The 25,795-nt window shown below is 40.7% G+C and overlaps 1 protein-coding gene across 1 annotated transcript in view; it reads left to right on the top strand.

The window, feature by feature from the left end:
• SYT6 (synaptotagmin 6) overlaps window positions 1-25,795 on the top strand; it is a 401,413-nt gene that overhangs the window by 1,180 nt on the left and 374,438 nt on the right. The window lies entirely within an intron of this gene.

Below are 25,795 nucleotides of genomic sequence, written 5' to 3'. Positions count from 1 at the left end.
TATATATATAATTAACTAATTAATAATGATTTTTTTTTTACAATAGACTTTTTTTAACATATATATATTGTAAAAAAAATTTAATATACATTTCAGGATACTACCAATCTTTAACATTATGGCATTGTCGCATTGTCCCATGAACACCTTTTTTATACATAACAGTAAAATTTTGTACCACTTGCATTTTAAACTGTCAGCAAGGGATAGCACTGGAGAGAAGAATGAAAACTGCTAGACAGTATTTATGTAACCTATTTATAATGTCTAAGCTCTACTTATCACCGTCATTAGTTCAATTCAGTCAGGCTGCAGAATTTAATAGTCACATCTAGGATTACTCTGACATTTTATCTCATATTTCAAGTGCCATCATATTTTGTTTATTTTGATCACTTTTATTATGTATTACCCTTTTAGAGTTCCATCTCCAATGTGTTTGCTGATAAGCTGATTATAATAACCTATCACATAGTGCAGGAAATATCACACCCTACAGAGCACAATGTGTTATAATTATGATGTGAGTAAACGATGGTCCTGTAGCTGGAGGAGAAGACGTATCTCTCTTTAATGAAGCCGAAAGGATTAGCACATTGCTTAGACTTCCAAACCCCTTATTCTTCGGACTCTCCTTTTCCAGCTGATTGCTTAATTTTGTTACGTATAGGTCAACCAGCCATTGCCAAGCAAGTGTGCTGTGTGCTAAAGCAAGCCCTGTTGTTTAACAAAAGTGTTATTATTCATACGATGCACATGCTCTTATCAGTAGCATTAGGTGCCAGCAAATGATCAATGCATCTTCAATGATTTACCATCTCTAGTATGTCTAGGTATGGATATTGCTTCCATGATGTAGAAATGGGCAAATGCATAATTTGTGCATCCACAAATTACAATTTAATGTCTGCATACTGGAAAATGTAGATTGAGTGGCAGGGCAAATAACATCATCAAAACTGTAATAGTGTCTCAAGCCAGCCATGGTCTGTTATGCTTGCACAAGTTTTGAAGTTGTGCTAAGGGAAAATGTTAAAAATGTGCTCATTGCCATGTGGGAGCTGTAGACACTAGAGGGCTTATTCAATAAGGCAAGGGAAAAGAGTAACCATAGCAACCAATTAGATTTCATTTTTCATTGATGTGACTGTTTTCTGCATTCTGATTGGTTGCCATAGGTAATTGTGACTTGTACTTCATTATTATCACTGCTTTACTGAATAAGCTACATTCAGTGCTGTGCAGACATTTTAGTGACTGCAGAAGACCGTAGAAATACAACCCAGGACAGTTTTAACATTTTTCTTCTATGAACTATGTATACAACAGGGTATAGGAATACATTAACATAATTGGTAGTGAGTAACATTTATTTACAAAGTTAATTATCTTACAATACTGCTTTCGATTATTAAACATGTGGAGACGTTATACATTTAACGACATTGTGTAGTGTTCATCCCAGCACACTGCAGACTAACATGTCATGGTATGAACTTAATACAACACTGTTTTAAAAAGGATTCCATCTATTTTGAATTACATCCAATGAATGCATGAAATGCCATGGATCAGTTAGTTAATCCACTACATCCTGACTAAATATGCACACAGATGATGCCAATGTGAATTCATCCAATTTACTTATAGATGTTTTCTCATGAGGAAATCCCAGGAAAAACTTCTAGGTATTTGGTAACATAGTGCGGAAAACTCAATCAAATGTAAAAAAATTAATGAAGGAACAATTTTAAACAATCAGATTCCAGATGTTATTGTATTTAATTAATCCACCCTCATGTTTTGATACATATGGAATATAAGGCTTATTTTTAAAAAAAATGGGTACAGGTGTTTCACTAACAAATTTCGTTTTCAGAAATTTGGATTCGTTTTAATTCGTCATTTCTGTTATTCAGAAAATCGGATACATCTGAAACTCCGAATAACGAACATTCGTACAAAAAACATTTCCGAAACGAATCGCACATGTCTAAGGGACAGTTTTGCTGGATGGTGGGGGGATGCTGGCTGGTAGAAAGTAGGGATGGGCTGCATGTTCGGGTCGAACGTGAGTTTGACTCGCACAACGCTAGTTCATGTGTTTGCCGAACACACTAACTATCAGGGTGTTCGGCGGTCTGTTCGACCACTCAACAAGACTTTGCCCAATCAGGGCTCAGTACTCTGTTAGAGGCATGATTGGGCAAAGTCACAATGACTTTGCCCAATCATGGCTCACTGCTAAGTCCAGCAGCAGCACAATATATAAGGTTGCTTACAACGCAGCCCTACATAGTGTGTTGCCAGAGTTAAAAGAGAAAGTTCACTACCAGAGTTATATCAGCGTTCTATCAGATTCCAATCAGAGTTCTATCAGAGTTCACTATCAGAGTTCACTATCAGAGTTATATCAGATTTCAATTCGATTTCAATCAGAGTTCTATATCAGAAATCTATATCAGAGTTCTACATCAGAGTTCGATATCAGAGTTCGATATCAGAGTTCTATCAGTGTACTATAGCACTCTAGTATTACTCCATAATTGCAGACTATAATTGCAGTTGGTCATAGTCTATAATTGCAGTGTATAATTGCAGTGTATAATTGCAGTCAGTCATAGCAGTCTATAATTGATTGGCTAACATTTATAAAAATGAATCAGTCCTGGATCAGCAGCAGCTATCAATCCCTGGATGCAGATGCCATTAAATAAATTTGTTGGGGATCAGGGATCTCTGGAAGACTGCCTAGGCTGCCTAACTTTGTGGGCGATTATTCTATCTTGAAGTAATGTTCTCGGTGTACTGCACCATTAACACCCAAGGCCCATTTTTTTCCGCACCTGCATGCAACAGGTGCATATAATTTGAATTTTTTGCAGCATGGTCCAATCCTGCCGAGAATAACTCTGAAGGGTTATGGTGTGAAGGCACTGCCAACACTAAAGGCCCATTTTTTGGGCCACCTGTGTGACAGGTGCATATAATTAGATTTTTTTAAAGCAGGGTCCAATCCTGCGCTCCTCAAGAATAACTCTGAAGGGTTATGGTATAAAGGCACCGCTAACACCAAAGGCCCATTTTTTCCCCACCTGTGTGACAGGTATATATAATTAGAATTTGTACAGCCGGGTCATCCAATCCTGCACTCTTCCAGAATAACTCTGAAGGGTTACGTTGTGAAGGCATTGCCAACACCAAAGGCCCATTTTCTCAAAACCTGTGTGACAGGTCTATATAATTTTAATTTTTTACATCAGGGTCCAACCCTGCACTCATCAAGAATAACTCTGAAGGGTTACAGTGTGAAGGCACCGCCAACACCAAAAGCCGAATTTCAAAGCCAACACCAAAGGCCCAATTTTACTTTCATCCAACGTCTGCAAAAGAGGCACCAGAATTCATCCAAAAAAATCTCTAACCTTGTTCCAAGATCCAAGTTTTTTTCTTTTTAAATGTCACTTTTTTTCTGCAGCAGGTTCTATACATTGTATAGATCCGCTACTTCACAGGCAGTTTAAGGGGACCCCCCAGGCACGATATTTAAAGGAATTTTTCATTTTTATTCTTACCCTTTAGGTCATGTAAAAATCCCTGCTCCTTTAAAAACAAGTTTAAAAAAAAAATGAATGTCATTGATACATGTCGCCCAGGGCAGTACCCGAATCCCCATACCCTTTTTATGGCCAATAACTTGTATATAAGCCCTCTTAATGGGACAATTGTTTTTTAAAGTTCTACCCCATAGACTTGCATTGAGTTTGAGTTTGAATTTGAACTTTTTGGACAAGGGCCTCATCCCTACAAGCCCTGGTGCGGGCAGGGGGCTTATTCACATCAGGGTAACACTTTAGCAAAGGGGCACCCAGATGCAGCCCCCCTTGTGAATGAGTAAGGGGTACTTGTACCCCTACGCACTCACTAAAGGGTTAAATCAAATTTAAATAAAAAGTCCATACTTCTATCAAAAATCCATTATTTGAAAAAAAAACAACAAAGGATTTTTGACAAGTTCTTTATTGAAAATAAAAATAAAAATTGATCCATCGACATAATCCAGGGTCAATCACGGCGTCAAGCATTGTCCACGGCGGCGACAACTCGACAAAATAAAAAATAAAACAATTAAAACGACAAACACCTGCCGCAGAATGGGATTTTTACAGATGCCGGCAACTTATAAACAATTGGGCGGAGCTGTTTACAGTTTTAACAGGTGAGCCATGATTGGGCAGAGTCATCATGGCTTTGCCCAGTCATGGCTCTCATAGTTCTCTGTGCCCTGATTGGGCAAAGTCTTGCACCTGACCTGTGGTCAGGTACAGTGGCGCTACTACCGCCAGTGCAGCAGGTGCGGCCTCATCCTGGGGGTGCCCAGCACAGGACCTGGCGCAAGATAGCCCCTTACAAGAGTTCTAGCACAGAACTGTGCTGGAACTCCTGTGACAGGTGAGAGGGGAAGAGCACAGCTCTCCCCTCTAACTGTGTACACGGCTCACCGCTCTCCACCCTGAAGACGGCGGCGACGAGCTATTTAGCTCTGCTTGTGCAATGCAGAGCTAAATGTAGAAAACAAATTACCGTCCGGCGCCCGGAACTCCATGTTCCGGGCGTCAAGTGTGCCGCCCCTCTGTTCAGTGCCGCCCCTTTGTTATTTTTGCTCCTAGATTAAAACGAGCACTTAACTCTTGCAGTGTGGGAATAGGTTCAATGCAAGGGTTAAGATAATTTTCCCCCGGAGTTCTTCTTTGCATCCAAGGGAAAGGGGGACATGCTTAGCTCCAAGACAGAACTCAAAACTGTATGTTTATTGTGCATCTTGTACCCAAGACCTCCTCAGATGTACAGAAATTATGATTATCAAAGGCACTTGCAGGCACTGCTATAATATTACAGTTTACTAATACTGATATTTGGGACAAACTAACATTCCTGATAGGTTTACTTTAAGCTTTGCTATAACGTATTACTTGTTTGATATTGTTCGGCCGACCTGAAGCCACGTGAAGCCACCCGATGAAATCAGCCGTACCAGCCTGAAGTGAATAGCCGAACAGTGTTCAGCTCACTTCACTTCAGATCGGTCTTTCACTTGGCTGCCTATGGCAGCTTAGTGAATAGACCCCCAAGTTGCAAACAGGTGTTCAACTGGTGTTCCTCATGTTAAACCGAACCCCTGTGGTAAAGCACTCACCAAGACAGTCAACTTGGTTGAAAGAGCTTGGTTGAAAGAGCTTGGTTGAAAGGTATAAACATAGTCCCAAACGATCGAGTATTCAACCTCTCTAGTATTCTCTCTTGGTTTCCCAGGTGATCAGAACTCCAGTGTCCTCAATCATATCCCCAAATCAGAAAAAAATAAATGGAAAGGCTCATTGTGCAGCCAATCATAAAAACTTTATCAAAAGTTTTAAAATCCAGCCGGCAATAAATAATATGCTTCCGGTATCTCATACAATCCAGAACAGCGTCAGTGGGATCCTTCCATAACACATTTCGTCATCAAGAATTTCTCAAAGTGACTGGCCAACCTCTTGCAAGGCCTAACCATGGTCATATAGTGGTGTTTCTAGCTGTTTAATTAGTTGGTATTTGCATAAGATCTTCAGAGAGCTCCAGGAGTATGCTCTTGGAGCTCTCTGAAGATCTTATGCAAATTGGTGGGCAGGTTCTTCAAAGGTATAATTTTACACAAAAAGGGTGCCATATAACCATTTAAAGCATTAAAGAATCAGCTTATGTTGAGAAAACCTAGCCTACCCTTACCTTCTTATTCAAAAGATACCATTTTTTAGAGACTTCGGAAGATGCAGACTTTTCCCTTCTGACTGTCATGGTATGCCTAGATTGTGGCACTGGATACATGCCAATATGCTCTTTCCTCTCTTACTGTTGCGTGCATTTAGGGTCTGCTATAGAGAATAATGGACTGCCTTTAGGCCAAGGGTTCTGGGCACACTATGAAAATGGTCAATTATTCGCTGTGGCAGATAAGAGCTCATGATGAGCAGGATATTCTAGATGCAAAGGACAAGAGAGAATGTGAATATTCTTTATTGAGGCTACTATCTCATTCAGTTTAGTAAGTGCAACCAGGGATGTTACACTGGTTAAACAGGACAGAAATTCAAAAACTGAAAAAATCTACACAGATTATGAGGGAACAGGACAGGAAAAGGAAGACAATTACTGCACATGTATGGGACATCCTTTGTCACAACTAGGCCACTCTGTGTAGGACATAAGTGTCTTGGTTCATAAAGGGAATTTCAATACCATTCAGGAAAGAAAAAACTTTCAACCAATAATTTGATACTAAAGATAATGGACTCAATGTTGATCCTAGTTTTCTAAATCACTTTTATAAGCATTCTCACCTCTGTGATCCCCTCTCATTCTACAGCTCACTCTTTATCCCTTATTTCTTTTCGCCTGTTTATATGAGTGATAAATAGTGCTGTTGTATTTTAAATTAAACACTTTGAAAGTAAAAGAAATGAAGAATAACTTTAGATGTTGGACCTCTTAAATATGGCAATGGAAGGGTTCTGGAGTAATGCAGATGCTGGGCAGGTTTATATTAACACAGTGTTTGGCTGAAGTGTGCAGTTCCTCCCCATGGGAATACATACAGAATAGTGTGCACAGGGCCCTCAGAGTCCGAAAGACTGATTGCCCTACTGGGGAGACACACAGTTTTAAGGGTCCTCTCCCAGGTCTCCTGGTGATTGAAGCAAATCTTTGTAGTCTCTGGGAGATAATCTAGACCTAAAGCCTAAACTGGGGAGAAAGTGATGTCACCAAAGGGAAGAGGAAGGAGGCAGAACCAAACACAGAGCCAACAGAGAGCCCAGGAATTCCAGGCTCAGTCTCCCATCTTCTCTGTATGTCCCTACAAAGGTGACAAGGTGGGAACAAGGACAGGAGTTTAGCAGGGACAGATGAAGTAGTGGTTGATTATGCAGAGACAGTAGACATGTGCATTGGCAAAACATTTGTTTCGTTTCGAATTTTGCGTTAATTTGTTTTTCGGGATTCGGGTCCGAGCGTCAATTTGTTACGGGATTCGGCCGAATTCGTTAGCGCTAGTCTGTACAAATGTTCAGTGTACATTTTTTTTATGTCACTTTGCTGCAACGCACATTCGTCCACAAACGAACATTCGTACAGACTACCGCTAACTAATTTCGGCCGAAATTTCATTTTCAGAAATTCGGATTCGTTTTCATTTGTCATTTCTGTTATTCGGAAAATCGGATACATCCGAATCTCCGAATAATGAAAATTCGTACGAAAAATGCATTTTTTCTAAACGAATCGCACACGTCTAAGGGACGGAGCTGCTGGATGGCGGTGGGATGCTGGCTGGTAGAAAGTAGGGATGGGCTGCATGTTCGGGTAGAACTTGAGTTTGACTCGAACATCGCTAGTTCATGTATTTGCCGAACACACAAACTATCAATGTGTTTGGCGGTCTGTTCGACCACTCAACATCACACAAGGCAATGTGCCTTGTGAAGCCCTAATTGGGTAAAGGATTGCACTTGACCACAGGTCATGGGGAAAGCCTTTGCCCAATCAGGGCACAGATAACTGTGAGAGCCATGATTGGGCAAAGTCATGATGACTTTGCCCAATCATGGCTCATAGCTAAGTCCCAGCAGCACACTATATAAGGCTGCTTACACTACAGCCCTAAGCAGTGTGTTGCAGGAGTGAACAGAGAGAGAATCTATATCAGAGTTCTATATCAGAGTCAGAGGTGTAACTAGAATCTTCAGGGCCCCGGTGCAAGAAACCATAAAGCCCCCCCCCCCAAACACCATGGCACCGCATGGTTAACAGGAAGGCTGCCGAGGTCCCCAGCAAGCGCGGGACCTCGGGCAGCCACTTGTTTAAAATTTTAATGTGGTGTTCTATCGAGAATGCTGACCCAGTATCTGTGCTTACGTACAGACGGGTATCCACGGAAACCGGCATTTATTTACAAAGTATTCGTTTGTAATGGTTATTTGTGACCGGTAGTAATATGCCGTCCATGGCAATAAATGATGGAATATTGTTAACGGTCACAATTAACGATTTAAACGAAATACTTTGTAAATAAATCCCGGTTTCCTCGATAATACCGGTCTGTGTGCAAGCGCAGATGCTGAGGTCGGCGAATTCGACTACATTGTCGTTCTCGACAGAACACCGGTATCTGCGTTTAGTATCTGGGCATTTTCACGAGTATGAGTACTTGTGAAAATGGCGAGTATTGGCAGTGGTGTATCCCTGCTTAAAAATATAATGCATTGCTGGGACTTGTAGTCCTACATAGTTAGAGCTATTCTGCATTGCTGTATAATCATCATACAGCAATGCCGAATACCACCAGCTATGCGGGACTACAAATCCCAGCAATGCATTAACATAAAAGTGGGGGGCGGGGCTAAGAGGTTCAGGTCCTCACACAGCAGAATGTGCTGCCCGGCGGCTACTGCTCGTGGTATACTGAGACGCCGCAGCTGGGATGGATCCCGGCAATACTGTCTGGATCCACCCAGCTGCAGGATTGACAGCTGGCTCTGCCCGCCCCCTCCCCTGTCCGTTTTGCCATTCAGTGCTGGAGGATCGGACAGGGGAGGGGGGGAATCCCAGGGGAGGGGGGGAATCCCTGCAGGGAGCCGTGAGTGACAGTCACGGCTCTCTGCAGGGATAGATCGAGAAGTGAGCGAGCGACGGTATGTGTTCGCTCACTACCTGATCTACTGAGCCGACCTTTGACAGTTTCATAATCTTTCATTTCAGGAAAGTTACGCTTGAATTTGAAGCCAAAATGCCTGCACTGGTTGTATTTGGAAGACTGGTGGAGGAGTGGATTTCTCACCAATCATTTGCCTCTAATTAATACAATAATTTTATATTTTGGTACTCCGGTTACACAGTAATATAAAAAGTGAACTATAAAGCAAACACTAGAGGGAAACAGTAGATCGCACACAGCACACCAGCTGTACCGGATCACACTCTCCCCGCTGTTTCTGTTTGTAAAGAGAAAGGCCACATGGGGCAGCTTTACCATTATGATATTTACCATGTCAGGAAATAAAACACCAGAGAATCTTCTACATCACCGTTTACCAATGAAGATCAAAGAGGGGGCTTTTGAAAACGTTTGCACCTTTGTGTGCATAGTTTTTATCATGTAAACCACAAAAGGCTTGATAACAAAACAAAAAGCTACAGTATATAAAGTATTCTACAGAATATGTAAGTAAGCTATTTTTGTAAAACCAAGTCATTATTGTAAAATTGATGGGGCAGCGGATGGCAAAACATAAGCAGATTAAAATTTACCTTTAACTGCCTCTAATAGGTATTTGAAAGTTACTGTGAATCAGAGATTGCAACAGATTTTTAAAATATTACTCTCATTGCTAGTACATCTGTGGCCTGTCACTATATAGTGAGATCTCAATTACAGCTCAATAGTTCTGATATCCCAACTATCCCAAACAACAAACTATCCAACTGTTTGCAAAAATCAGTCCACACTATTCCACATAATAGTCCATATTATTCAATAGAGTCAGGGCATATTGAGTTGTTGGTCACCTGACCCCCTTAATTCTCAATATTCAATCACTATTCATGCATATAAATTATTTATTATTGGAAGGATTCCCTACTATGGATGATGGATAATTTGGCAACTGACTCACTTTTGCTATTCCCCCTACTGCTAATACTGTTACACTTAGTCAAAAAGAAATGACTATGATTATGCAAACACTATTCATATTCAATGGGGTTTTAAGAGGTGCTGACATTAAAATACTTTGAAAAGAACATCAATGTATTTTTCCAAACAAAGAGCTTAAAAACACATATAAATAAAATACATTAAATGTTCCCTCAAACTCATGCCTTTCACAGCTACATATATAATATACAACTCTTTTCAATTGGTATTTACAATATTCCATTGATTACAGTCATCAATTTGCTGTTTGTGCATCAATTGAATGTCTGTCCACTGTGACAATGCAGTATTCACAACATGTTTCACAGTGTGCTTCTCCAAGGTTCTGGAGGCAGATTATCTATTATAAATATATAATTAGTCCACTACTTGATAGAACAATTTCAAAGCTCGCTACTACTCACCAGGAGGTATGAGGCGCAATCTGGGGCCATCAAAGCGTTAGAATTGGCAAAACTAATATATCATATACTCATTAGTGCCATTCTAATGGTGAGCGTAATCCAAAAATATGGAAATAAATAAATATAAAAAATGTAAACCAGTGTGGTAACAAGTGCAATGGGTTCAACTTCGTATTAAAAAGTGTTCAGTTCCAATCCTAGTTGAATGATGATAAATATTGGCGTCTAGGATGGAAAATATGTTATGCAGTAATAACTGGTGGAAAACAAATAAACCACAATGTGACAAATGGCAATCTGTATCAGTTTTAGACTGATAATAAGTAGCAATAACCAGATGAAAAAAAATGTCAGTAAAAAAGTAACAAAGTTCAGTGAACGGATTTGTAAGCAATGAAAAAAATATATAAACAGAAAATAGTCTTTGCTGATCTCTTTCTCTTTACTCCAGCAGCCCCCAATTACTGGGTACTCACCAGATTGTAGTGATCAGATAAGCCCCTCGAATGGGTGTTTGTTTGATCCACGGTCCTCTCTTAACAAAGACTCTGTTCTCCCCGAGCAGGAACCGGGCAGAAGGAGATTTTTTTTTTCTCTCTCTCTGCAATACTGCAGCTTTCCTCGGTCGTCTTTCATCCCTGATAACGGCTTCTCCTGAACGTAATATAGCGGTCTTTTTCCAAAGTGCCGAGGATGTTTTTAGGGTTTAGAAAAGAAGAGAACCCTCATGGTGTAATACGTTTAAGCAAAATATTTATATTTATTAAAAATAGCGACTTACATGTAAGGTATAGCAAATGCGGCCGATCAGACAACAAATAAAAAACTCAGAGCAGCGTCTAGAACTTCTCGTGTGTAAATGAATCTGCCTCTTTGACGCGTTTCGTCAGGTGACTTTTTCAAAAAAAGGCAGATCTGCCTTTTTTGAAAAAGTCACCTGACGAAACGCACTTTTATTGACAATTAGTTTGATATGAGCATAGGATTATCGGTTTATTAGGATTGTTAATTTTCAATATAAACATTCACTAAATATACTCACATATAACATCACCTTTTATTCTTTTTGGTTTATTATAGGGCACATTAATGATTAGATTATATTTGTCCCTCACCTTTAGCGCTGTGTTCTTTTAATTTACTGGTACATATGTGCCTAATATCTCTCAACCACATTCAACACAGCCCATATGCAATTACACTAAAATCCCCTTTATATCCAATAATTGGTGGTGATGTTTTTAAGCTCTTTATTTTGAGAAATAAATTGATGTTCTTTTTAAGGTATTTTAATGCCAGCACCTCCTAAAACCCCATTGAATATGAATAGTGTTTGCATAATCATCAAGAGTCATTTCTACGTATTTTGCCTAAGTGTAACAGTTTAGCAGTAGAAGTCATATCAAAAGTGAGTCAGTTGCCAATTTGTCCAAATTGTCCATCATTCAGAGAAGGGTGAGGGAATCCTTCCAATAATAAACAATATATACGCATGTTTGGAAGAAGTTAGCTAGAACACGCTGAAATGCAGAATGAATAAATAAATGAGAGAAATTCACACACATTCTCTTCGAATGGATTGCAGTGATGAAGATAGTAGACTTTGGTCTAGCCATGAACAGCCTGAAGTTACCAATCTGAAAACTGCTTCTAATTGTTGGTAAAATGTTTTACTTTCTCAAAGATTGTGAAGTATGCTTTAGAGCCGAACTCAGGGGGAACTTTAAAGTTAGGGGAGTATTTATCTTGTGCAGCCCAACAGCAGGGGTTTAATGTTAGTTTTTGCCTAGGGTACCATTAAATGCAGTTTTACTTATCTTGTACTGCACTCCAATGGCAGCCAGAGCTCTAGTCTGCCATCAGACAATCCGGGTTGTGGGTGGGCCCTTGCTGTTCTTATAATGGAGGACTGCTGGTCCTACACTGCAAATGATGACTTAAGAATGTCTGTGACCTACAGAGCACTGAAGAGAAGCAGCTATAGGGGAATTTTTGCACAAAGAGGAGGAGCGTGTGGAAGTGAGGGATAAGGTAAGTAAAATTACTTTTTAATTTAACCCTGAATAAAAAGGAGCATTTAACTGCACTGCAAGGGTAGTTTTTGATTTCTCTGAAGTTCGAGATTAAAGTGAAAAACAAATTGTTAAAAAGTGAAGCTTTTCTTTGCCATAAGACTTTATCTGCAAGCATTTTTTCTTCTACTGTCTGAGGCACATGTTTAGTGTACATTCAGCATCTATAAGTTGCTAAGAGTAGGAGTTAGTGCAGGGACAATGTAACTGTAGCACACATGTGCGAGAGCTGTATCATTAGCACCAGAGGCGGCTCTAGACTTTGTGAGGCCTTAGGCGAAACTAAAACGCGAGGCCCCACTTACACCCATAATTAAAAAAATGCAAGCAATAATTAAAAATGAACTGTGATAATCAGTGATAGAGGGAGGCGGATGTCCAGTGGATGGGCGCAAGGCATGTGCACAGTCCCCAGCTCTCTCTGCACTTGTGCCTACTTCTGTCCCACCACTGCCGCTGTGTCCACTGTACCCCCCAGCTCTCCCTCTGCCACTGTGCCCACTTCTGTCACACCTCAGCCTGTGTCCACTGACCCCTTACAGAGCTCACCTGGTCTCTTTTTTGTTTGTTCCTTTAGCCACTGACTTCAGTGCAGCAGCCCTCTGCTTTCCGGCCGTGATTTGTCGGTGTCGGCCAGTGAAATGACAAGTCAAAGGAGCGGCCATTTTTTCGGGGCTATACCCTCAACCCCCCACCCTCGGATCCACCACTGCGAGTGTCCCGTTATAGCTGCCTGTCCCCATGCTCAGCGGTGAGTCCACCGCAGCCGCTCCGGACGGTTCCCTTCCTCATGCCGCACGCTACCTCATGTGCCGGCTCTCTCACCCTTCTGCTCTCGCTGCAGCTGCTGCACTGACACAGGCTGAGCTTTGAGCGGAGTCCCAGCAGGAGGATGTGTAGAATTAAGTCCTGTATCTGAACCCGCAGACAAAGGTGTGTGTTTTCCGTCCCCTCACAGCACCAGTCCTGCTGCAGACTAGGTGAGTTAGGCAGCCGCGAGGCCTTAGGCAACTGCCTAACTTGCCTAATTAGAGAGCCGCCTCTGATTAGCACTCACCCAATGACAGAAGAAGGAAGATGCTGAGTCCAGGAGGAAAAGCAGCGATGAGTGCAGATCTTACATTGCTGAAGGATTTGCTGTAGTATGCAACATGCACACACACAGCATGTTATGGCACCTCTTCTCTGAAGTCCACCTTCATATTAATACATATGCATACAGACTTATCATATTGTTCACCTAATATGGTAAATTACAATTAGGTTGGGGAATATTCATATGTCTGTATGTATTCCCCATTGCCTCCTATCCAAGTCTGTTTGGGAAAACAATTGATGATCAGGTGAATTATTTTGGCCAATGACTATTGTGCTCCTCTCAGACAGTGCCTGTAGGCACAAGCATGCATGTGTGCCCAATGTGATCATTGTTAGGTTAGATCATACATGCATATCTGGCAAACACGTCAAGTCTATAGGCTCCTTAAAGCCTTTCAAAGCATATCTCTTTTCTGTAAAGGGAACACGTTGCTGAAGATTCAGGTGAACAATTGCAGCAATGGTAGATGGATGTTGTTGCCATCTGAAAAATGACTTTTGTTTTATATGTTTCTTATTTCATAAAATAAGTCACTATGACATTAAGGCTCAATTCACACTACTACCAGTATGTATGTCTGTGAAGGTTCTCATTCATCCAGGTCATGGTATATCTGTAACATTACAGGCACAAATATTACAGATATACTATGTATGGTAACAGGCATCACTAAATAACACCCCAATGCACCTTCTCATTGCACTTGTATTGATCTGTAGAAAAACAGTGCAGGGCAACAAACTAACATGTATCTTTATGCATTACTCTGCCAAAATGCTGCATGTACCTTTTTTGGTGCATTAGGCAACCCTTTCAGTGCTCAAATGATAATGAAACAATCTAAAAAGTTAAAAAGAAATGAAAAAAACTAAACTATTATAAATACATCACTGAAAACACACACCCTCTAAATAAAGAAAAAAAGCTAAATTTAAAAAAAAAACAAAAAAAAACTAATTTTACCTAAACAGTTCAATGAGTAAAACTGAAAATTTCGCTACGGGTGAAACCAGTATCTGTGCAGCAAAATTTAGTTCACCAAAATTGATCTGCTGGTCCCTATTCTTCAGTTTAAAAAGGTAACAATAAAAAATAATTAAAACATATTAATACCAAGACAGATGATGGAAAATAATAAAATGTGAAATAAAAAATTACCACCTGGGGGAAAGTGCTTTGCTCTGCTTCTAACCCTTGGAAATGCCAGATATACCTGTTTAGGTTGGGGTCCATTAAAACATCTGGGATTGTGATAAACTGAAGTCTTAGCCAAAATGTGTCTGAAATTTGCTCAGAGCAGCTTCATAATGTAACTACTAACATTATTTCCCAAGAAAAAACAGCTAAATATAACGTTTAACCTTTAATAGACACTTTAATCATCAAAAGATGACAATGTACACTGACAGTGAAACATCATTCATATTTGGGTATTTCGGTATATAGCATTCTGTAAAGTTGTGCATAACAATGTTTTTTTTATTTTTTTTAGGAAGAATACCCTAAATACACAGATACAAGACATACATGTTAGCATAAGTGTCAATCTTCTGGGTCCCTTGCAATTCTCACTAGTTCATTCTGATGACCTCCACGTCATTGCGGGACTTGGCTTTTTCTACTGCTTTTCCCTATCCCAGCCTGAGCTGTGCTGTACAGTGGTTTGCACGTACTTATATTGCTTTCATTTACAATAATACATTTAAAGTCTACTGTACATGCAGGGAAATCAACTTTTCCCTTTCAGTGGGTTAACTGCTCATTAATGCCTAGGCGACAAGAAAAAGCTATTTTACTTACCTTACCCCCACTCCCACCGGCTCGCTCTGGGCTGCTAGACCATCCTACATGGCCTCTTCTCTGTCAATCAAATGGTCTAAGGGCCTCTGATGTCATCAAGTACATCATCAAGTACAATGTAGGCTTCATAGCCCTGCATTGTACGTGAGTACGATAAGAGACCGTCCATAACCAGTGTGCAGAGAGAAGAGCACTGACTACCGAGCAAGCTTTTCCTGTCCCCCAAGCATAAACAAGTAATTAACCCTTGCAGTGTGGGGGTAGCACTACAAGGGAAAACATTTAATTTCCTTAGAGTTGGGTTTTAATGATGTATTAATAAATACAGAGTTGCATTTATCTGCCTGGAGCTCAGCTTTAAAATGTATCAGATGGACACTTTTACTAGGTTTGCTCTTGGTTAAAGGAACAAGCCATTAACCCCTTCATGACTGAGCTTGTTTTTGGTTTCTGTTCGTAAATGACTGACACACTTTTGACATTTTTGCTGTGTGATTCTTCCACGTCAGTAATATACTTTCTTACAAAGTGCACCCACACATATTATATATTGTTTTTTAGAGGACAGATAGGGCTATATATTTATATCACATATGTGTGTCTAACGCCTCACTTAGCACAAATACAAATTAAAAAAAGAGGAAAAAACGTAAAAAAAAACTTTTTTTCCCAGTTTTGATTTGTAGTATTTTTTTTTAACAAAACCAGCACAGCTAAAAAAAAATGCAATACATACATTCATTTATTTGTCCCTTATTTTTAATTTTTTTACACTTTTCACTATTTTTTTTAATTTATTTACACTTTTCACTTTTTTTATACTGACAAATTTTATTTATTTAATTATATCAGGCAGTCATTGTGAATTAATCTCACTATTACTGCTTGATAAATTAATACATTTTTTTTATTATCAGGCTGCTTCAAACTTCAGAACAGCCGATAATAAGTTAGTGACACTGATCCTGCAGCAGTTCAGGATTCAGCTGTCAGTGAATGTTTCAGAAAACTTAAACATTCTACTTTCAAGAATAGATACATTATGTGTCTAATACATAACATTTTGTATCTATTCTTGAAAGTCAAAAGATAAAAAAAAAAAAAGCCAGTATAGCTTGAGAGAGATATCTCTCGATCTATACGAGCTGTCAGAATGCCGGCAAAAGCCGACATGTGTGTCTGCTTTGCTGTGACTCTCAGACACCCGATATTAAGGTATCGGGTGTCTGAAAAAGGTTAACCCTTTCAGTAATGGATCTCTAGATAGTTAGACATCTATTACTGAAAGGTAACCGCTGATTCTCAGCGGTTAGCAGTCTTCTAGTGCAGCAAATAACTCGTCACGTACAGTGTACGTGACGAGTCATTTGGTCCCTTTGTGGCTGGACGTACAGTGTACGTCTCCCGTCACGAAGGGGTTAAAATTAAGTATGTAAAGAAGCAAAACACCAGTGTGAGTAGGCGCTGATGGAATCAGAACCTCTTAAATTTGTGCCACAACCAGCCAGTGACTCGATGAACAGGTTTTTTTTTCACTGTCCTAAAAATTAGTATGTGGTACAAACTAATTTTAAATAAGAACTCGCTTTCAGGTGCTAGCCAGGCTGGGGGAGGTCCCCAGCACACACCATCTGCCCCATCAGCCCTACTATTGGCTCCTGGTTAGGGAAGCTTCCGGGTCACCTAGACAACAAGGGGGTGGTCTTGGGTTTCCCTGGGTATTTAAACCAGTCAGAGCCTTGGCTTGTTGCTGAGTTATTCTACCTCTATGGTGTGATCGTCAGCTTCCTGTGTGTGAACCTGTTGCTTCCTGAACCCTTGCCTGAACCCCCGTTTTCGACCCTTCGGCCTGCCTTCTCGCTTCTGAACCTAGCTGCTTGCCTCGACCCGGACTTAGACCTGGCTACGCTTTTGGATTTCCCCTCTGTACTTCGTTTTTGGACTCTTTGTGCCTGCCAAGGGGTTCCACTCTAGGTCCAGCCGTACACCCCTGACACTAGGTGCTAAAAAACAAAGATATGCTCACATGAAGCTCAGAGCCAAGCAAGCACAGGACTGCCTTCAGCCTGTCTCCCCCTCCTTGCAGCATTGGAATCTTCCTCAGCATTCTCACGTCTATACACTGTGATGATTTACGGGACCTTAGACCGCTGCAGAGGAGGGGGAGAGACATTGTCTAGGAAGAAGCAGGCATGGAGCTTTGGGTGAGTATAACTGCGTTATTTTTGTGCCTAGATACAAATGAGCACTTAACCCTTGGATTACGGGGCTAGCCCCACTACAAGGGTTAATAAAAAAAATTCCTGGAGTTCTTCTTTAGGGATAAAAGCATACTTTTTTTGCATAATGACAGGTTCCCTTTAAACAGTATTAGAGTTAGTATATGATTTTTGATTAAAACATTGTGGTTTTCTTGAGAAAGCCTGAAACCTTTGAAGCCAGGGATTCTTGTTGCCAGATATTCACTCTTTCTCAGTGCCTGTGCCAACATCTTTGGCATCTGCTGGCACCATTAGTGGTTGTGCTTTGACATAATGTCTGGTTTTAAAGGCTGTAATAATATTTACCCAAAAAGGTCTTGCTGATTGTGGATTTTCACTATAAAAAATGGAGGAATTCCCCTTCACTAAGGCTTGTGGTTACTATAGTGATGACAGTACCAATAAACCTAAGTAAAGGGATAATCTTCTTCCTACAAAGGATCATCTGCAGTTAAATGAAAACAGCTCTAGCCACAAAAAAATTACTTCCGATTATAAAACCAGAAGTGTTGGAAACCAATGTTGTTGGGAACTGGCAGAGATATTGACATAGTGGGGTTGGAGAGGTTCAATGGGGGGAGCAATGTGCTCTATCATGGAATCCCTGGCTCCCTGAGATTCCAGCAGTTCCAGGAGAATCAGAAAAACTCCATATATCCGCCAACAGTTTAGAGTTTCTTGAAACAGCGCAGTTAAGTACTTTTTATTTTGCACCAACAATTAATATTTCAGGACAACCTTTAGAAGTGAACCCCTTCTTCTAAATCCAAGCAGTACGGATATGCAGAGCTTTAGCAAACTACGGCTACAATCACCTTGCCAGACCATTTAACATATTTGAGTCATGTTTTTACCCTTAAGAAGCCCTGAGATTGCGGTTGGACACTGCCTTGGATGTGGTGTCATAAGCCCCGAAAGACTCAGAGCTGTCACTCGAGTGACCCTTCTCTACTGGCAGCTACATTTAGGTTTATATAGGGAGGTGAAAGGAGCTGGGCCAGCTCAGAGAGTAATTAGACATGCAGAAGAGGAGAGGGTTATGATGTGCAAAGAGGGAAGGCTCCGTGATAGGGAATGGACAAGTCAAATATTTTAGTAAGTGCAATAATAATAAGAAACAAGCATGTAAAACACTTGATTTTCTGTGATTTTACCTGCAATTTTTTACGTTGGTGACATGGTCTCTTTAAACATGTTTCTTTCAACAAATACAGATCTATGTGATGTAGCCCATCATAGCCCCTAAGTGCACCCTCTATTGTATCTCTATTCCACCCAACCATTGATACAAATATATCTATAGGATTAGTTAAAATGTGGAGATATGTAGGAATTTTGGCCCATGACTACAATTTCTAGAAACATCCTATCCTCTTTATCCAATAGGTTGAGTGATTAGGATTACTACGCTACTGGATTGAGGCCACTCCTTACTAGATGCCTTCTATAGAAACATCCCAGCAGGGCAGGCTGGGCTTTCGTGAAGTTTCCCAGGCGTTCCTCCCCCTGATGCCCCGGGGTCCCAGGTGGGAAAAGGGAGAATAGATTATTTCTTCGCTTCCCATGCTCTTCACAGCTGGAACCCTTCCTCCACCATTGGCTCTCAAATTTGGTCTGATCATTTGCCTCTCTTCTTCGCTGTGACGGTCTGTCCCCGGCTCATCTAAGTCATCTCCTTCTTGGAGCCTAAATGAGTCTTTGCTTCAGGATTCAGTTGTCCTTGCATCACTTCAGGCCCAGATTAAGTTATTTGCTGATATCCATGGGTCGGATCCTACATCTCCCCCGCTCAAATGCGAAGCCCTTAAGTGTAACCTCCGGGGCACTTTGATCCAGCAAAGATCACGCCTTAAAAACAAAAACAGTAAACAGAAAGTCTCTTCCCTTTTTTCCAGGATCTCTTCTTTGGAACAGGCCCACAAACTGACACCTACGCTGGCCATTTATCGGGACCTCCTCAATTGCCGTCGAGACCTTCGGTCCATCCTGAATTTTGCTTATTTAAGATTCCGGGACTCGGCTCGGTGCACGTTCTATGAATTTGGTAACAAGAGTGGTAGACTTCTGGAGCGTTCTGTTCGTGCTAAAGGCGTTGGTACTTATATATCCAAAATAAACTGTCCGCGGCAGGGCCTGGTCCACTCCTCGGAGCACATAGCCAGGGCCTTCCACAAGTATTACTTAGATCTTCATAATTTGAAACATGACTCGCCTTCGGCTCCCACTGCCCCGCCGGCCTCAGAACTGCTGGCCTATATGCAAAATACCTCTCTTCCAAAACACTCCCCATCTGCCGTGCACTCACTGGAGGCCCCATTTTCGACTGAGGAAATTTCTGCTATCATTAAAGCCCTTCCCCATGGTAAAAGCCCTGATCCCGATGGCTACATGAGTGCCTTCTATAAGTCCCTGCGTGACTCCCTAATTCCCATTTTTGGTGCCGGCTTTCAACTCCATCTCGAAGACCTGTCGTTTCCCAAAACAATCTCAAGAAGCCCACATCACTGTCTTGCCTAAAGAGGGGAAGGATCCTTCCTTGTGCGCCAGTTATCGGCCTATTTCATTAATTAATTGTTGTCAAGTTGGAAGTTGTTTGCCAAGGCGATTGTGGAGCGCCTGAAGCTCTACATTCCCTCACCAGTTCACTTAGACCAGGTGGGCTTTGTCCCCTTCAGAAAGGCCAGAGATAATACCTCGAAATCTATCACCCTTATGGCATATACGAAAGATCGTGCTATCCCACTTTGTCTTCTTTCTATCGACGCCAAGAAGGCCTTCAGCCAACTTAATTGGGACTTCCTTATGGCCACGCTGCAATACATTGGGATTCCCTCCTCTCTCCTATCCAAAATACTCTCCTTGTATGATCAACCATATGCGAGGATTCAGATTAATGGCACTTTGCCAAAACCCATTGACATTCGCAATGTCGCCATACATATATATTTTGGCCATGGAACACCTAGCTGCGACAATCCGCCTTAATCCGAATATACAAGGAATACTGGTTGGGGATAGGGAGTTTAAACTTAGTCTCTATGCTGATGACTTACTTCTATACATATCTAATCCTGTAATTGCCTTTCCTTCCTTATTGCAGGAATTTGCATGCTTCGCTGCTCTCGGCAACTTCAAAGTTAATATGCATAAGTCAGAGGCACTCAAACTCTCTCTACCCTCAGCCCTTGTAACCTCCCTACTAGACATGTGCACCAGCAAAAAATTCGTTTAGTTTAGTTTTGAAAAAAAAAAAAAAAAAATAAGTTTAGTTTCGTTTTGAAAAAAAAAAATATGTTTAGTTTAGTTTCGTTTTTTGGGTCCAAAATTAATTTTTAAATTGACTGTTTGTTTTTTTTTTCAATTAAAGGATTTTGTCAAAAGTCTGGACTTTTTACTAACTATTTGATTTAACTCTTTAGTGAATGGGTAGGGGTACAAGTACCCCTTACTCATTCACATGGGGGGGGCGGCATCTGGGTGCCCCCTTATTTAAAGGGGTACCCCGATGCAAATGCAGAAGCCTCACGCTTTTTTTTTTCATCTTCTGCAGACTGTAAAAAAAAAAATGTTTTTATGCAACATTCAAAAGCAAAGGAAAAAAAAAAAAAAACTTTAAACTTGATTTGCCCTGGAATTGAAGTTAGCAATGGCAAGCCTGTACCTCTATCCACTACTCTATAGCCTCTGTACTTTAAGCATAGATGTGTGTCTTCCTAATGTCATTTTTCTGCAATGAAATTCGTCCAATAACGAACTTTGGGAAATCAGGAATTTCGGATTCGTTTGCATTCGTCTTAGCTGTAATTCGGAATTCGGATGCATCCGAATATCCGAATATCCGAAAATTCGTCAGAAACGAATTTCGGAACGAACCGAATCGCACATGTCTACTCCCTACTCCATTTCTTCGGACTTGAACTCCCTTTATGACCTAAATTATAACCTCATGCTTGCTCTTGTCTCTCGTAAACTATTGGAGTGGATTTGTCTCAATCATACCTGGTTTGGACGTTATTAAGATGGATATAACTCTTATACCTCTTCCAAACTGTTCAAATATGTTTAGCCTCTTCTTTTTCAGCTCTTTGTGCTCTTTCCTCCTGAAGTTTATCTGGTCTAATGCCCCAGCTAGGATTCGGTATACGGTTCTCATTAGACGCAAGCAATTTGGGGTAGTTGGCCTGCCACAGATTGCATTGTATTATAAGGCGGCTTTGCTTACCAGGTTACTGAATGCCATTTGCCACCACTCTCAGAAATGATGGGTTCAGTTGGACCCTCTTATCTCGCCTATTCTCCAACCTCGCTACCTTGGTTGGATCCCACTTCCCGACCACCTGCTTGGATGTTACCTTATCTTGTCCCATTGCTTTTATGGGTCTGAGATCACCTCCTTAACCAGTTCGCTCTCGCCTCTTGCCCGGGACCTCTCACGCCTATATGGGGAATCCGGAGTTTCTTCCAACCTTAAATTGTCAGCAGTTCCTGGGATGGGATAGGTTGTCCCTTTCCCCTCTGAGCTCAGCCTGGGGGAGTCTGGGTGTGCACCCTCTTTGAGATCTCTTGGCGGATTCCCCAAACTCAACGGGATGAAGGCTGGAATATTTTCAGTTACGGGACTTTGGTACCATGATACACCCCAAATGCCCTCTGGATAGAGCTCTTACCCCATTTGAACGTCTATGTGGTAGAACCAACCCACCTTTACATCCCTTATCTCCGTTATATAGCCTTCTGATATCATTTTTTGAACAGGACACTCCTCAATATATGATAGATTGGGCCTCTGACATGGCCTGCTCCTTCTCTGAGGATGATCTATCCAAATCCTTCCATTTGACTCATACACTCTCCATATCTAGCATTGTACAAGAGTGTAACTTCAAGATTTTATCCAGATGGTATCACTGCCCTCCTCGCCCCAATGCCATCTACCCTTCGGTTACCGACTTATGCTGGAGATGCCTCTCCAATAGAGGTTCAATGCTCCACATCTGGTGGTCTTGCCCTGGGGTCCAAACACTTTGGACCACCGTTTTTTCCGAATATCACAAGGTGACAGGTATACGTGTGGATGGCTCCCCTCAAATTGCTCGCCTCTCTATGTTCCCCGGCTCTATTAAATCAGCTAAAAAAGGGCTCCTACGGTTTTTTCTGATGGCAGCCAGGGCGATCATACCGAAACTATGGAAGTCTCGGGCTAGCCCCTTTATTACAGACTGTCTTGCTGAAATGCACTCTCTTTGTAGAATGGAGCAACTCTCCGCTTTGCTTTATGAGGTATGGAGTCCCTGGCTTCTGTACTTCTAGAGGACTGCATAACTCGTCTCCTGTGCGACTGGCTTCTCCATAATTGGACACAGTTCCTGTTTGGGCAGTTGCGCCCTATTGTAATGGCTCATGTGCTATCGGCTTATATTTACACTTTGTTTGGCGGCTAGTGTGGAACCAGGTGATACACCCTACATTTCTTTCTCTCTTCCCCAATTTGTCTCTTCTTTTCCCTCCTTTTTTCATGTGTACTCTTCTTTTCTTTTTCTTGGAGTATTGGTGCTCTTTGGCACCCGATAGGTTACCGCATGCTGTTATTATTGGCCTGGCGGTGGGTCGTGCACAGTTGATTGTCATGTTTTAGAGAGATTGGCGCCTTCCATAGCAGCATGCACGACTTCCTTTACGGCAATGGGCATTAGTATAACGAGGCACTTGCTGTCATGTACATAGGTGACTGGTTGTCTTATACTTTTCATTACGTTACTTTTATATCACAATATTTGTACATGTGCCTCTACTCCCCTCTCGTTGTATATATGTAAGTAAAAAAAAAGAATATATATAGTTTGTATTTGTTTTATAAAATACCAAGTATCTCTGGAAAGGAAAGTAGTTAAGTGTTATGTGTAAATTATCTATGCATGTGGACAAGGGAGGAGGATAGACCAATTTCTGTAGTCCTGCAGGCAGAGCTGACAACACTGGTTGGAAATTCAAAGCAGCAAAGCATTGCGTTGTCACCTCAAACATGAAGTTAGGAGCTCACTGAATTTTGGAAAGATCAACAAGCATTTTTCTGTATTTGAAAAATGTTAAAGGGCTAAAACATGGGGGAATGTGCATATATTCCAGACATTTCCTGAATACGTTTTACCCAATCATACACTTTTAAGTTTAATGCACTACAGTTCTGCACTGGCATTGCACCCCCCTCCACACACAAACACAAATGCACACACGCACAAATGCGCACACACGTATCTGTGTGTAATCATATTTCACAAGCAACACACTCGTTTATTGATATTTGTGGTATTGCAGTGTTGATTTTGTTGTTGTTCTTATTGTTTTTGTTATAGGAACGTGAAAGCTTATTTTGTTCTGCAGGCCAATTATGCATTTGCCTAAGGCGGAAGCTTTAACATTGTTTAATAACAACAGTGCTGACCATTTTATTTAACAGGAATGTGTAGCTAAGCATGCATCAAAAGGTATTGCAATGTCATTGGTAAAGAAACTGCAACCACAAAGATTATAAGTCTGTAGAAGTATTGAACCTAAAAAGCACCTTACCGCTACTTTTTTGTTAAAAAAGGCAACTAAAAAATATATAGAATATTTTTATTTTATTATTATTATTATTATACAGGATTTATATAGCGCCAACAGTTTGCGCAGCGCTTTACAATATAAGTAAGACATTACAGTTACAATAACATACAAGATGGTAAGGAGGGCCCTGCCCCTGAGGGCTTACAATCTGAAAGAGAGAGAGTTTTAGCTTTTTTTTTAACTGGGAAAACAATGCACCAGTCTATAGTTTGCAGTGCTACATAGAGATCAAGATCTTCAGAGACTGGAGCACCTTTACGAGCATCTTTACTCTGACCTTTTATTAAAATATGATGCTAAAGCAAAGCCTCATCATAGATGCCTGTGCACATGTTTACTTAATTGTTTCCTAACCACTACAGAAATAGAAAAAAAATGACCCATTTGGTAGACGGGAGAAATACTGTGGAATATCCACTTATTATTCCCTCAAATGCCATTTGCTTTCCTGTGGGTTTATTTAATATTGTAGTGCAAAGGACAATGATCTTCAATTATCCCTAGCTACCAGCCAGTCATTACCTTTAAGTAGCCTATGGTGAGCAGAATAATGAAAGGTGATTTTAAATTGATTGAAAAGTGCTATTTGGCACAAAAGCTGTTGGCAAATTTTAATCATATGGGAAGCATCAGCCTAAAACATGGCCCTGCTATCTGGTAGGTTAATACTGGATATACTTCGATACATTGCTGTAACCTGTTAACAAAAAAAAGTTAATAGAAAATATATTTGGCCATTTGCTGTAGTCTAATGACTAAACGACCTGCCACTACAAATACATCCATCTATCTTCATTAAAGTGAAAGAACACATTACTGAAATATTTGGGCAAGTGCTCGTCCAAATGTTCCTGATACTAATCCCGATACCGGAACTTCAGGTATCAGGAAGCTGGACAGCGAGTCAATACAAGCTGCCCAGCTTCCTGATTGGTGGGAAAGCCAATCAAGTCACCAATGGGCATGGAGCTGGCTTCCCAGCCAATCAGAAAGCCTTGGGTGGGTAATGACTCATCCACCGGCTTCCTGATTGGCTGGGAAGCTGCCTCCATGCTCCCTCGTCATGCTGCTCGGCTTTCTGATTGGTCGGGAAGCAGGCCAATCAGGAAGCCAGGAGTCATTACCCACCCCACAGCTTCCTGATTGGCCAGAAAGCTGGCTCCATGCTTCATCACTTCCCGGCTAATCAAGCCTACATAAGTAATATTTATTTAGTTATAAGTATTTTTTCGCACTATCCGGGTAAAACAACACCTAAAACTAAATGAATAAATGTATAGCCTGCTGCTGTGCCAAACTACAATGTGTTGATAATCTCAAAACTAATGTGCCAAGCTGGAAATGTGTAACAATTTAAAACAATTAAGCAAACCATTAATAACAAATAATAAATATAGCAACGTTCATCAAAAAACAATGTACATACGAAGTAGTTTTTGCGTGTATCCCGTAACTACATAACTTACTTAAGTAATAAGCCAATATGCCTACCCTCCAAATACATATATAATTAAACACTATACAAAATTAAAATGACAATAATACACAATGCAACTGACTCCAAGCTGTAGAGCAACTACAAAGCTCAGCAATACATTATACAGAAATGCAGAATATCATCAGCCATAGAGGACTACAATTCAGAATCGGTGCATATATATATATATACAGTATATAAAAAAACAGAGCAAAAGGAGTGTCTCCATAGTGTAAAACAGATTTAATAAAAGTAAAATACAGCTGGAAATGTACTTTTATATATAATATATATATATATATATATATATATATATAGTGTGTAT

Source organism: Nanorana parkeri, unplaced genomic scaffold (assembly GCF_000935625.1).
Source record: "Nanorana parkeri isolate BGI_ZX_2015 unplaced genomic scaffold, ASM93562v1 scaffold902, whole genome shotgun sequence".
NCBI classification, from domain to species: domain Eukaryota; kingdom Metazoa; phylum Chordata; class Amphibia; order Anura; family Dicroglossidae; genus Nanorana; species Nanorana parkeri.
The sequence above is the reverse complement of the archived record's forward strand: the minus strand, read 5'-3'. Positions and strand labels throughout refer to the sequence as shown.